Raw genomic sequence first — 14443 nt, 5'->3', positions numbered from 1 at the left:
TCCCCAATTAGTACGATACTGTCCCCAACCGAAAGTTAGAGACCACTGCACAGTGACATACTTCCAGTTAAATGTGTACCCTCCTATTAACCCACTTATGCGCACTGGACACATATACATTTGAAAATGTGCACATCCACACCTCCCTTTCTTTGCCAACAGCTCCTTCACAATGCCTACCAAACTGCAACTCTGTAGAAAGCAACGTAGAAAGAGAGGCACGCAACCTAAAAACACAGAAAGTAGCCATCCACTGCAAGCTGAACATGAACAGAAAGGTGAAGGAGAAGAGGTAATTAATTCATTACGGAAAATGATGCATCTACCAGTAAAGACAGTGTAGTTGATCTGTCAAAATGTGAGAATGAAAACAAAAGCACTAAGTAGAGTGCAACGCACACTACTGCTAAGAGACCACGTACAAATGGTAATGTACTCACAAGCAAGCATTCTAAAAAAGTAATTTAACAAAAAATTTCCACCTCAGAGTCCTTTGGAACCTTATAAATAGACGGCACAAATCACGTTCAACCCTCAAAGCCTACTGCAGAAAAGTCATCCTAGAAGCTCTTGTAGACAGTGCAATGAGCGTGAAATGGAAATTGTTTATGCTAATTTTGAACAGAATGAAACCACTAACAAGGTTAATTGGTAAATTCCAAGCACTTCTTCAAAACAAACGCAATGTCAGCATAGATACCTTTGGCCACATCTGTACAGGTGAGTGGAGTCACACCACCAACACAGAGCCATACTTCAATGAAGAAGCATACAAACAAGAACAAACCAAATTGCCATACATCTGAGTGGACGAGGGTATGAAAAGATACACAATATGATAATGGAAGAGGAAACGCTGCTTTCAGAAATATCCCCATCAAACTTAGATGTTACTCTCCATTCCACCAAGGCAACACGCCTCACCTACAAATGGCCTTGTACATCAATGTGTAATGTTCGCCAATGCTTAATCAAATCTTTGCAGCAATTCCTCAATCAATATGTCAAAGGCAATGAAAAAATAAAAATACTCCTGTCCAGTGCGCAACTACACTGGAATACGAGGACATTCCTTAGCCTGTATTTCTGGACCTACTTTCAAAATGACCTTCCACTGTATCAACATGTTAGCAACCCACCATTGAAGTCAGAAATCTAGTGTACAAACTGAACTATGCAAAAAGTACAGCTTTAGCACTCCAACATTTAAATAATATTCTCCTACACGGCACAGCCAAACAAGTGCTCGATGAAATAGAGCACATCCAAAGGAAATATTGTGGAACTGAAGAGCACTTACAAACTGAGACAACAGTACTGACAACAGTGCAGCTATCAACTTTTTATATCACACATAAAGAAACAAAATACAAAAGTTAAAAAGCAGATCTGCTGAAATGCCAAACCAAGTATGTGTTTGCTGTCGTAGAACTTTCTATAGAAAGAGCACCAAAACTGTAGATATAATGCAGAAAATAGAAGGCAATGAAGAATCCCAATGTTACAATTAGCTCTGTACCTAATAGCTGAAAACAAATACGAAATTACGAACACCTCCATACTGTGCACATACTGCACTGCAAAACCTGACAATAACCAAAGGCTTTCACAGGCAATTAGTAATAATTTGGAACTATTCCACTGCCAAACGCACTGCAGCAGCTTAATTTGTATGAGAGCATTATAATCCAAACAGTGCACCCATTCCAAGCAATAATACAACCGAAAACTGCAAAATTGCCTCCCACCGAATTACTGAGAGGCATTCATGCTAAAGTAGTTTATTTACCATTAGATCTCAAAGAAAATGTACACACTCTACGAGTGCAAAGGCCAATACAAGAATCTTTGATTATCCTGGTAAATGGTGTACCTACAAAAGACAAAAGAAATTGGCAGCAGCTAGTGGACTTAACTAAAGTTAGGGAAGCGTTGCTATACCTTAAAGAAAACAATGATACTACAATGAAATAAATGTTCAAGAAAACCTGAGAGAAACAACCAAAATAATTCAGGACTCCTCAACAACTGGCCAATTTGAACATCTAGATCCTAGTGCAGCATCCAATATTTTAGACCACTATACAGTTCTCTCACTACACTCCAAAGACACCATAGACGATGCACTAGAAACATATCAAATGCGGCAAGCCAAAGGAGCGCCAATCAGTATTTGCGAAGAAACTGTGGAAGCACGAGCCTTTACTCTACTCTTCCTGACTGGGAAAGGTGGAATATATGATGAAAGATGCACACAAATAACAGCATCAGAATAGCGCTGTTTACAAATGTATTCTGAAGACCCTAGATTTAGACAGAACGTGGAGTACATATTCCACCTTCCTGAAAGTGAACTGGCAACGCTATTTTATGGAGTTTCCCACACATTAAAAACAGGTTCCCATTTTCAAAACATGTCAGCTACACAACTACTTCAAAAGTTGCAAGTGAAAGACGAAGTCTTGCAGTCAAGCATTACAAATCTGTTGGCAAACATGCTTGGTACGAAACAGTACTGGTTCCGACGGCACGTAGATGTACAGTGTATGCTACGCAACCTTGGCCCACCGACATAGTTTTTTTTTAAAACAATTTTACTAATTTTATTCAAACAACAAATAACAAACCAAACTCAACTTACAGTGGATACATAACTTGCTCATAAATACACATACATTGTCACATTTTCGCCCACTGTATTTCCTGTCCCTCCCCCCTCCCAAGCCTACTTCCTCCCATTGTTAGTCCCCAATTATTGTGGTGGGGAGTCTTCTTCCGCCACGCTTATTGAGTCATCATCGCTTGGTCCATCGTACGAAGGCCCAAATAGTTCTGCTATTAGTTGTCTCCAACCCGCTAGGGCTCCAACTTCACCCTCTATGTCCCCTTCACACCCTTCCTGCCATGCCACTGTTTCTGCCTCCGCCCACTTCCGCAAGTCCCTCCACCACATCTCCACTTTGGGCATGTGACACGCGTTCCATCCCATCACAATCCTTCTCTTCGCCAGAACATATGCTAGATCTTTCAATTTACTCACATGTTTAAGCTTCCGCGATCTGGGGGAACCCTCCCAACAGACAAGTCCACACAGTATCCACCTTCCTGCAGATTCCTTTGTCTTCCATATTCTGTGCTATGTCTCTCCAATATTTCGCTATCAGTGGGCATGCCCAAAACATATGTACCATTCCTGCGTTTTCCTCATTACATTTGGGACACACTTGGCTTCCGGCGTTGTTAAATTTGGCTATCTTTAGTGGCGTCAGATATGCTCTGTGAGTTATATGCAGCTGTACCTGTTGCAGCCTAGCATTTCTCAATACTTTGATACCCTGAGCCCTTTCCCACATCCTGTCACTCATCAGGTCCCCTACTTCTTCCTCCCAGTCCAGTCTAAGTTGCACCACTTCCTTGCCCACTTGAGTCATCATCATCTCATATACTCTAGACGTTTCATGCCCCCCTTCTGCTATATCATATATCGTATCTAGTGTGGTGTCCGGTTCCTCTGCTAGTTCCACTTCGGACCAGGTATCTTTAATTTGTTGCACCATCCCATGATACGTAATATATTGCCCAGCACTTAACCCCGTTTGTTCCACCAGCTCCTCAAATTCCAATATTTTCCCTTCTTGCCACACATCCCCCAACTTTGCTATTCCCACCGGTTCGCAATACTTCCTAATCATTAACCTCAGTTGCTTTTCTGTTCCCATCATTGTGACCAATGGGATTTGCGAAGAGCACAGGGCCGGCTTGTCCATCAAACGGCACGCCCTCTGCCACATCCCCCACCCAAGACCCACCATCCCCGGACGGCCTCTCAGCTCCCGCCTGGGTAACCATATCATTTCCCTCGGAAAATATGGGGTGCAATCTCCTTGGTGCAGCCTATGCTCTAAGGTAGGCTCCGCAGAGAGCCATTTGGCTACATGTTGCAACTGGCTCGCTACATAATATACTTCCCAGTTTGGTAATTTAATGCCCCCTTTCTCATGCGGATTTTGGAGTTTCCACAGGGCTACCCTGTTCCTCATCCCGTGCAATAGGAATTCCCTGCATATGCTGTCCAACCTAATAAAGAATTACCGGGGTATGGAGTAGGGGATGTTCTCGAAGCAATGCAACAGTCTGGGCAATGCCACCATCTTGAGCATTGCCCCTCACCCCATCATTGCCAAGGGGAGTTTCGCCCAGAACTTCATGCTGTTTTCCAGTTTCTGAACCGTTCTTTCTGTATTATGCCTATGTTCGGCTTCTACTGTATGGTATATGTATATCCCAAGATATCTAAAGGTTGTGCCCTCCCACGGTATCTGTAGTACTGGCAAATTCTCCACCGAGAGCCCCCTATATCTGCCCAGTGGGAACACACAGGATTTACTGGGGTTCACAGCTATAGCTGAAAGTTCTGCAAACCTCTCCACCACTTCTAACACATACTGCAGATTCTCCTCTGGGTAGCGCAAATACAATAACATATCGTCCGCGTATAGTGAAATTAAATGTGATGTTTCCCCAACGACCATGCCTATTGCATCATACTGCTGCCTTAAATAAATCGCCGGAGGCTCCAAGGCCAAAATATACAACATGGGGGACCAGGGGCATCCCTGTCTGGTTCCTCTACCAAGTTGCCACCTTTCAGAGATCACAGTTCCTGTCTTCACTCTCGCTAATAGCGCACTATATAGTAGTTCTACCCAATGAAGATATCCTGGCCCCATACCGTAATTAGCTAGGGCCGCCTTCAGCCAGGGCCATCTGACCGAGTCAAATGCCTTGATCGCATCCAGTGATACTATCGCCATTTCGCTAGTATCTCCTCCAGTATTTTCGACCACTCGATGGAGTCGCCTCAAATGATTCAAGATATTCCTATTTGGGACATATCCTGTTTGATCAGGGTGTATTAATTTATTGATGACCTTCTTTAGTCTGTTTGCTAGAACCGCTGTTAAAATCTTACTATCTTGGTTCAACATCGATAGGGGCCTATAGGATCCGCAGTCACTACCAGGCCTGTTGGGCTTGGGGAGTGGTATGATAACCGCTTTGTGCAGTGATTCCGGTAGTCTCCCAACTTCATATGCTTCATTAAGCATTTCCAGCAGTGGGGGGAGGATCTCTGCTTTATATGCCTTATAAAATTTGCTTGGGAGTCCGTCGGTTCCCGGGGTTTTACACGAGGCCAGCTGCCTCACCACTTCTTCTAGCTCCTCTAGGGTAATCGGGGCATCTAGCTCCTCCCTCTCCTCTACACTAATTTGGGGTAGTCCAATATCTTCCAGTATGTCTCCTATTTCCTCCCTGTTGCTCCCTGTCTCATCCCCATACACGCGTCTATAATATTCTGCAAATTCTTGATTAACCCCCTCTTGCGTATCCACTATGTCGCCATCGTCTTTCACTATTGTTCTGTTTGGGGGCCTAGGAGTCCCATTTTTGTAGAGCCACGCAAGGAGCCTTCCTGGTTTATCGCCTCCAGCATGCTGTCGTTCTATGTACTTTTTTATAGTTAAGATTACATAATCCCTCCCAATATCCCGCACATTTCTGCTGCAGGCCCAGTGCCATTTCTGTATCTGCCTTAGTGTTGCTGCCCCGTTCCAATACCCTCTCCAGTTCCTTTTCAGCGTCCTGCAATTCGATCAGAATCCCATTCTTCAGTCCTTTAGACTTGGCTATGGCAATTCCCCTCACTGCTACTTTAAAGGCTTCCCAGAGTGTGCCCGCTGTCTTAACACTGCCAGTATTTATCGTGAAATAACTTATTATTTCCTCTCTCATATCCTCCCTGAATACGCTATCTTTAAGCGCTTCTGCTCGCAATCGCCATGTGGGTATCCTCCCCCTCAGGGGTCGGTATTGCCACACTAACAGCAGTGGCGAGTGGTCTGAGAGGACTCTAACTTTATATTCCGCCTGCGGTATTTCGGTCAGTAACTCCTGCGTGACAAATACATAGTCCAGTCTTGTATATAGGCCCTGTGGGGCTGCATAGTGTGAATATTGTCTATCCTGCGGATGACGTGTTCTCCATGCATCTGTCAGCCCAAAATCCGCCAGTAGTGCAAGCAGTGCCTTTGCAGCCGGGGTGGGTCTAACTATTTTGGTGTCTGATCTATCTATGTTGGGGTTCAATACACAATTGAAATCTCTCCCCCACAATATAGCTCCCCCCACGCTGCCACTGAGTTTACTATACAGGGTCCTAAAATACGCAGCCGTATCTTAGTTCGGGGCATAAGTATTTACGATGCAGATCTCTCTATTTTCCACCATCCCTTTCATGATCACCATCCTACCATCTGCCTCTACCAGCAAGCTCAGCAACTGGAATGAAACATGTGTGGCCACCCATGTGATTACCCCACTTGCATAGGCAGAGTATGTTGCCCCTACCACTGTCCCACTCCACTTTTTCCGTATCACTTACAGTTTATCTTGTGTTAAATGAGTTTCTTGTAACAGGGCTATATCCACTTTCTGTCTGCGCAGGTACATCATTACCTTGTTCCGCTTCAGATAACTATTGAGCCCCCTGACGTTCCAAGTGACTATCTTAAGGTCTCCCATGGTGCGTCTCGTGTTCCCTGAGGTGTAGGCTCACCCCATACCTCTTCCCCAACTATAACAAACCACAGCACACAACCCCTTCCCTCCCCCCTCCCCGCCCTACCCCAACCCCAACAGTTGCCCAGCTCCATCCCTGGATCTCAGGCTCCCCCGCGTTTGGGCCTACCCTGGTACCCCGGGCAAGACCCCAGCAGGGTGTCACCGCACTATCGGTGACCTAACTAAACTCTAAATGGGGGATGTAAAGGTTGGTCCTGCAAGGCTCCTTGACAAAGTCATAATCACAATATTCGCGGATCATGTGTTTCCCCAGCCTGATCACACCATTTAGCAAGCTGTGACTATATTCAAGTCCCTTAGTCTTAAGTTCTGACACCCCCCGGTGCCCCTCTTGCTCATTACTTATCCGCGTCACCTCCTTCTCTCGTCCGAACGTCCGACTCCTGGGGGAAACCCTGCGTGTCGAGCCATCCCATGGCTTCTTCCGGAGTTTCAGAAAACAAAGTTCTGTGCTTGTGAAAAACATATAGCTTAGCTGGGTAAGCAACATGTACTTATGTCCCGCTTCTCGCAATCTTCTCTTGACTGCCCCAAAGTTCATTCTGCTCCGCTGCACCATCAGGGTATAATCTGGGTAAGGCGTTTTGTTTGCCGACCCTCTTTGTATTGTCCCACCTTTGCGAAAGTGTTCCAGGATCCTTTCTCGATCACTGTAGTTAAGTATCTTGGCGATCACCGGCCTAGGTGGGCTTCCTGGTGGTGGTTTCCTCGTTAGGGCCCTAGGCGCCCTTTCCACTGCAAACCCCTGAGACAGCACTCCTCCAGTGATTCACTGTAACAACATTGTTTCAATGAACTCCGTGAGGTTATGGCCTTCTGTTCCTTCCGGCAGTCCAACAATACGGATATTATTCCTCCGGGCTCGTCCTTCCGCCTCCTCCGCTCTGCTCTCCAAATTGCCCACTCGCTGTACCAGGGCGTGAAGCTCCAACCGGTGGGAAGCACAGTCTGCCGTGTTCGGGCCCATCTCCTTCTCGAGGTTCTCTGTATGCTCCACCAGAGACCTAACATCTTGCCGTAGTAGATTCACGTCCTCTTGCACTGCCCCAACCTGGAGCTCCAGCGCTGTTTTTAGTTCTGCCACTGCCAGTTCAAGCTTGGCCTCCCAAGCTACCTTCAGATCGGCGATCGCTTCAAGGACCTCCTGGTTCATGCCCATGGTGGCACTGCTCCCAACTTGGGCTCTGTCTTTGCTCCTGGCACCTTCCGGGCCGGGTGGCGTCTTAGTGTATTCGTCTAATGTGGGTTGCTTACCCTTCAGTCTTGGGGGTTTATTAGACATAGCACTGTATCTATGAGTCGTGGGTCAGCCCCTTCACCCGTGGTCTTCAGTCCCAGCAAGGGTGGGTTTCTGCTATCCCCAAAGGGCCGATGGTATCTGCTGGATCCCTCGATCGTCCGTGCTCCGCTTCCAGGGTACTCCACAAGCGTCTCTCCCCCTTGCTTCAATGTTGCAGTGGGAGTATTGTCCGAGCCACCATGTCGTGAGGTCATGGAGCTCTTGCCTCACGCTCTATGTGCTAATCCTCAGGGGCCCCGCTACAGCGTCCGCATCATGCTGCTCTAGCTCCGGGCGCTCCCATCCTGCCCCTCGGGTTTCGCTGATTATGTTCCACAAAGGCGGCCCTTTGTCCTGCTGGGCCCAGCCACCTCTTCGTCCCCAAGATCGCACTTGATGGAAGCGCTCCTTCGCCTCTAACACTGCGCGCACTCACCGGAAGGCACTGCTGTACCCAGCCGTTGCGGAGCCGCTCACCACCTTAACCCTTTAAGTGCCAAGGGCGAGGTATCTCGTCCTTGACAGTGCACATGCAGTGCCAAGGATGAGATAGCTCGTCCTTTTCGGCACCTTGTTTTGAGCGATCCCTGCAAAGCAGGGATCGCTCAAAACTGTAATCCAACCCCCGGGCTATGTGAGGGGGAGGTCCCCCCTCACTGCCAGGGGGCTGGATTACCTTCAGTTTCACGTTGGTGTGCGTAACGCACGTTGGTGTGAAACTGAAAGTAAATCCACCGCAGCAGCCATTTTCGGCTGCTGCGGTGGATAAAGAAGGTGAGTTCCCTTCCCTCGGCTGTATTTCAAGCCGGAGATCGAGGCGGGTATCGTTGGAAAGGGGAGATTCTCCCCTTTCCAACGATACCAATTGTGTGGCATTGCTGCCTGCGGATTGGGCACAGGGTGCCTCGATCCGCGGGCAGCAACGTCACGGATCAAATGAAGATCCGTTTGTGACGCAGGGGTGGGGGGGCTGCTTACTAGGTAAGCGGCCCCCTTCCCCCGTGGCCCCAAAGCATGGGGCCACAGCGCCAGGGACCCCTGCGGGCAGATGATCACTGCCCCCAAGGGTGAAATAAAAAAATAAAAAAAAAATAATAATTCGAGGGATGGAGGGAGGGGGTTTGGGGACCTGGGGCCCACTGGACCACCAGAGATGGATCAAAAGTGGTGTCCCTGGAAAGGGGACTTTTTCCACTTTCCAAGGACACCACATATGAGGCATTGCTGCCTGCGGATCGGGCGCAGGGCGCGCGATCCGCAGGCAGCAATGCCAATGGATCAACGCAGATCCATTTGTGACGCAGGGGGAGGGGGGCTGCTTACTAGGTAAGCGGCCTCCCTCCCCCAGCGCCAGATACCCCTGGGGGCAGATAATCACTGCCCCCAGGGGTGAAAATAAAAAAATCAAAAATAAAAAAGAAATCAAGGGGAGGTGGGAGGGGGTTTGGGGCCCTGGGGCCCACTGGACCACCAGGGATTGATCAAAAAGTGGTGTCCCTGGAAAGGGGACTTTCTCCCCTTTCCAAGGACACCACATATGAGGCATTGCTGGTCACGGATCGGGCGCAGGGCGCTCGATCCGTGACCAGCAACCCACTAGACCACCATGGATCCGTTTGTGAGGTGGCGGGGGAGGGGGCTGCTTCAAGTAAGCAGTCCTCTCCCCCTCCCGGCCCTCAAAGCATGGGGGCACATGCATGTGAACCCCGGGGCAGATGGCTGACCATCTGCTCCAAGGAAATGTAAGAAAAAAAAAAGTGAAATTATGGGAAAAGGGGGTGGGGGAAGGGGTGGGGACCACTAGCCACCATGGATTTTTTACTGAATGAAAGGGGGGGTGCCCCCCCAACCGAAGTAGAAAGGGGGCACCCCTTGTAACCCTCCCTTTTGTGGTGGCCCTCTCCCCCCTTCCCCATATGGGTGGCAGGGACACCTCATGCAGGCCTCCCTGGGCCTCCTACAAATGGCTGTGTGAGGTACACCCCACCTCCATTTGGGGTGGGGGTGAGAGGGCCACCACAAAAGGTGGGGCAGGACCCCCAATAGATGGGGCAGTAGGGTTTGGGCACCCTGGGGGCAGATTGCCACACTAATGTGGCCATCTGCACCAAGCGAAGTTGGGTAAACAAAAAAAATAATACAAATTCATAGGCTGCTTTTTAGGGGGGGCTGAGGGGCACCCTAAATTGGCAGCAAATGATGTACTGCAACGGAGGGTGGCCCTCAGCCCCCCCCACCCCAAATGGAGGGCCCCACCTCATGCAACCCTCCCTGGGGGCTGATATCTGCTCCTAGGAAGGGGCATCTGACCCCAGGGAGGGATCCAAGAGGTGGGGCCCCCCTATCTGCCGCCAGGAAGGGTTGCATGAGGTGGCGCCCTCCATTTGGGGTGGGGGAGGGCTGAGGGCCACCCCCCGTTGCAGTACATCATTCGCTGCCAATTTAGGGGGCCCCTCAGCCCCCCTAAAAAGCAGCCTATGATTTTGTATTATTTTTTTTGTTTACCCAACTTCGCTTGGTGCAGATGGCCACATTAGTGTGGCAATCTGCCCCCAGGGTGCCCAACCCCTACTGCCCCATCTATTGGGGGTCCTGCCCCACCTTTTGTGGTGGCCCTCTCCCCCCCACCCCAAATGGGTGGCAGGGACACCTCATGCAGGCCTCCCTGGGCCTCCTACAAACGGCTGTGTGAGGTACACCACACCTCCATGAGGTGGGGCCTTCCATTTGGGGTGGGGGGGGCTGAGGGCCACCCCCCGTTGCAGTACATCATTCGCTGCCAATTTAGGGTGCCCCTCAGCCCCCCCTAAAAAGCAGCCTATGAATTTGTATTTTTTTTTGTTTACCCAACTTCGCTTGGTGCAGGTGCCACATTAGTGTGGCAATCTGCCCCAGGGTGCCCAAACCCTACTGCCCCATCTATTGGGGGTCCTGCCCCACCTTTTGTGGTGGCCCTCCCCCTCACCCCAAATGGAGGTGGGGTTTACCTCACGCAGCTGTTTGTAGGAGGCCCGGGGAGGCCTGCATGAGGTGTCCCCGCCAGCCATTTGGGGTGAGGGGGGAGAGGGCCCCCAAAAATGGTGGGACAGGCCCCCCCAGTGGGTGGGACAGTAAGGTTTGGGCACCCCGGCGCCAGATTGGCACACCAATGTGACCCTCTGCACCAAGGGGAGTTGGGTTACCAAAGGAAAAAAATGAAAATGGTGGAACGCTTTTTAGGCGGGGCGGTGGGGTACCCCAAAGGGTCAGGGAATTTTCTAATGGGATGGGGCGTTGACCCCCTCCCCCCCACCCGCAATGGAGTGGGTGCCAAGTAATGCAGCCCTCCCTGGGACCAGATATCTGCTCCTAGGAACGGACGCCTGAGCCCAGGGAGGAGTGCAGGACAGCCCCCCCCCCCTTATGTGCCCCGTGGGAGGGCTACATTTTGCTGGTGTGACCGTAGGTAACACATGTTCTTTGTTTTGTTTACAGCTTTTTCTACCCGAGCAGCTGCAACGTTATGTGAGTACTGTTTTTTATTATTCTATGGTTAGGGCCCACTGTCAGTGGGGTGGGTGAGACTGGGGCTGGATTGTTTGTGGTGTGGGTGGGAATGGCCCGTCTGGGCAGATCACCTCCAACTGTCCTGGAGTTGCGGCTGGGCTGCATTACAGCTTTTCCCTTCGGGGAGGTATTGGCACACTGCCGAGACTCCTTGGTGGGGAGAAGCTGTAACACAGGGCAGCCAGGGCTCCAGCAAAGTCGGCGGTAAAATCCCTGGCCTTGGGCACCCTTCTCCCATGTGGGTCTTTGCTGGTGGTTCTGGGTATTACATTCTTGGCCGATTTGTGTAAGTCAGACCTCTGTGGATTCCCACAGGTGTTCTCTTTTGGGAAATGCATGGGGTTCCCTGTTTCCCTTGCTGGCTTCGACACCCTAGGCCCAAATCTGTAGGTTGCCCACATGAACAAAATGGGCAGTGGCGAATGGCTTGGGGTTCCCAGTCGGTTACCCTTTTCCTTTTGCGCCCCCGGTAGGTGCACCCACACATGTGAGGTACCGTTTTCATCGGGACACGTATGGGGACGCGGGAAGGTAGGCCACATGTTGTTGGCGGTGTGTTTCGGTGGGTGGCCAGAGCGAAATGTCTGAGAATTGTCTTAATTTCCAGCCAATTTCAGAGACATTTCCCTGTGTCCACTCACCGAAACACGTCGCCAACAGCAGATGTCATACCTTCTCGTGTTCCCACAGGTGTCCCGACGACGAAAAAGGTACCTCGCATGTGTGGGTGCACCTACCGGGGGCACAAAAGGAAAAGGGTAACCCGCTGGTAACCCCAAGCCTTTCGCCACAGCACAATTTTTTCATGTGGGCAACCTACAGATTTTGGCCTAGGGTGTCGAAGCCAGCAAGGAAAACAGGGAACCCCATGCATTTCCCAAAAGAGGACACCCTTGGGAATGCACAGAGGTCTGACTTGCGCGAAGCGGCCCAGAATTTATTACCCAGAACCCCAGACAAAGTGAACATTGTGTTTTTTCCCCACCAAATATCACACTTTGTCGGGGATTGTGGCTAATAAAAACTGGGGCAATTTGCGCAAGGCAGACCTCTGTGGATTCCCACGGGTGTCCTCTTTTGGGAAATGCATGGGGTTCCCTGTTTCCCTTGCTGGCTTCGACACCCTAGGCCCAAATTTGTAGGTTGCCCACAAGAACAAAATGGGCAGTGGCGAATGGCTTGGGGTTCCCAGTCGGTTACCCTTTTCCTTTTGCGCCCCCGGTAGGTGCACCCACACATGTGAGGTACCGTTTTCATCGGGACACGTGTGGGGACACGGGAAGGTAGGCCACGTGTTGTTGGCAGGGCACATTTCAGACTTTGCGGGCTATCTGGGTAATAAATTCTGGGGCGATGTGCGGAAATCATACCTCTGCGGATTCCCACGGGTGTCCTCTTTTCGGAAATGCATGGGGTTCCCTGTTTTCCTCGGTGGCTTGGACACCCGAGGCCCATATCTGTACGTTGTGCCGGTCGGCAGAATGGCTGAGATTTCGCTCTGAAAACAGACTTGGGGTTACTTGTGTTTTAGGCTTTCCCCTTGGCGGCCAGGTAGGTGCACCCACGCATGTGAGGTACCGTTTTCATCGGGACACCTGTGGGAACACGTGACGGTAGGCCATGTGTTGTTGGGGGCATGTTTCGATGGGTGCGTCGAGCGAAATGTGCGGAAAAAGTGTTTTTTTCCCGACATTTCGGACTTTGCGGGGCTGTCTGGGTAAAAAATTCTGGGGTGATGTGTGCAAATCATACCTCTCCGAATTCCCACGGGTGTCCTCTTTTCGGAAATGCATGGGTTTCCCTGTTTTCCTTGGTGGCTTGGACACCCGAGGGCCATATCTGTACGTTGTGCCAGTCGGCAGAATGTCTGAGATTTCGCTCTGAAAACAGACTTGGGGTTACTTGTGTTTTAGGGTTTCCCCTTGGCGGCCAGGTAGGTGCACCCACACATGTGGAGTACCGTTTTCATCGGGACACCACTATGCTTCAGTATGAGCAATCTGCAGAAGAGTTAGCAGTACTCAAATCCCAACTAAACAATGAACAGCATACCATTTTCCTAGAAGTAAGTGAAACCATATAACTTGGTATACAGCACGAAAGTAAAACTTGTACCTGTGACAACTACAAACCTGTACTACTATATGTAAGTGGTGAAGCTGGGTCAGGTAAAACATTCTTAATAAAACCTATCAGTAAATACTTCCAACAATTAACAAACAACAACCTTTCTGCTGTTGTAACCACCCCTAGAGGTTTGGCTGCCTACAACATAGGTGGAGTCACTCTACACCGATTGCTACTCCTTCAAGTAGAACACCAAAACAAATTAGAGTACTATAAACTTTCACCAGAATCTGTTATAGAGCTACGCAGAGTTTTGAAAGAAATGAAAATGCTCCTAATAGATGAGGTGAGCATGATCTCCAACTTATGTCGGCTTTGATTCATCTCAGATTGCAAGAGGTCCTCAAAACAGACTACGAATAACTCTTTCCAGGAAAACATGTCCTTGTTTTCAGAGATCTCCTTCAATTAACACCAGTCAAAGGTGAACCTATCTTCAATACCTTAGGGGACAAACTGTGCCGTAAAAGTCTTGGAAGCATCGGGAATGTAAATCTCTGGCAACATTTCTAATACAGAGAACTAACGCAAAACATGCCTCAATCTGCAGTCCTCATCTACGCCAACATTTAAAAAAACATACGGATTGGTGTACTATCAAAGGAGGCACAGGCTACCCTCAATACTAGACGCATCCATGAGCTGGCGTAACACATGTGCTACTGATGTTATGGAACAATTAGCTCACAAAAGTGTCATCTGTATGTGCTTAATGCCAACTCCAGCAAGCTGTGTACAATTTAATGCAACAATGCTGAACAAAGAAAAACAACCACTAGTAGAAATTCATGTCACTGACAAACTGGATGTACACGGTATGACAATACCTAGGTGTCAACAAGGCATAGC

The sequence above is a fragment of the Ambystoma mexicanum genome, chromosome 9 (assembly GCF_040938575.1).
Source record: "Ambystoma mexicanum isolate Mex_15411 chromosome 9, UKY_AmexF1_1, whole genome shotgun sequence".
In the NCBI taxonomy this organism is placed as follows: Eukaryota; Metazoa; Chordata; class Amphibia; order Caudata; family Ambystomatidae; genus Ambystoma; species Ambystoma mexicanum.
Note: the sequence above shows the minus strand (reverse complement) of the source record.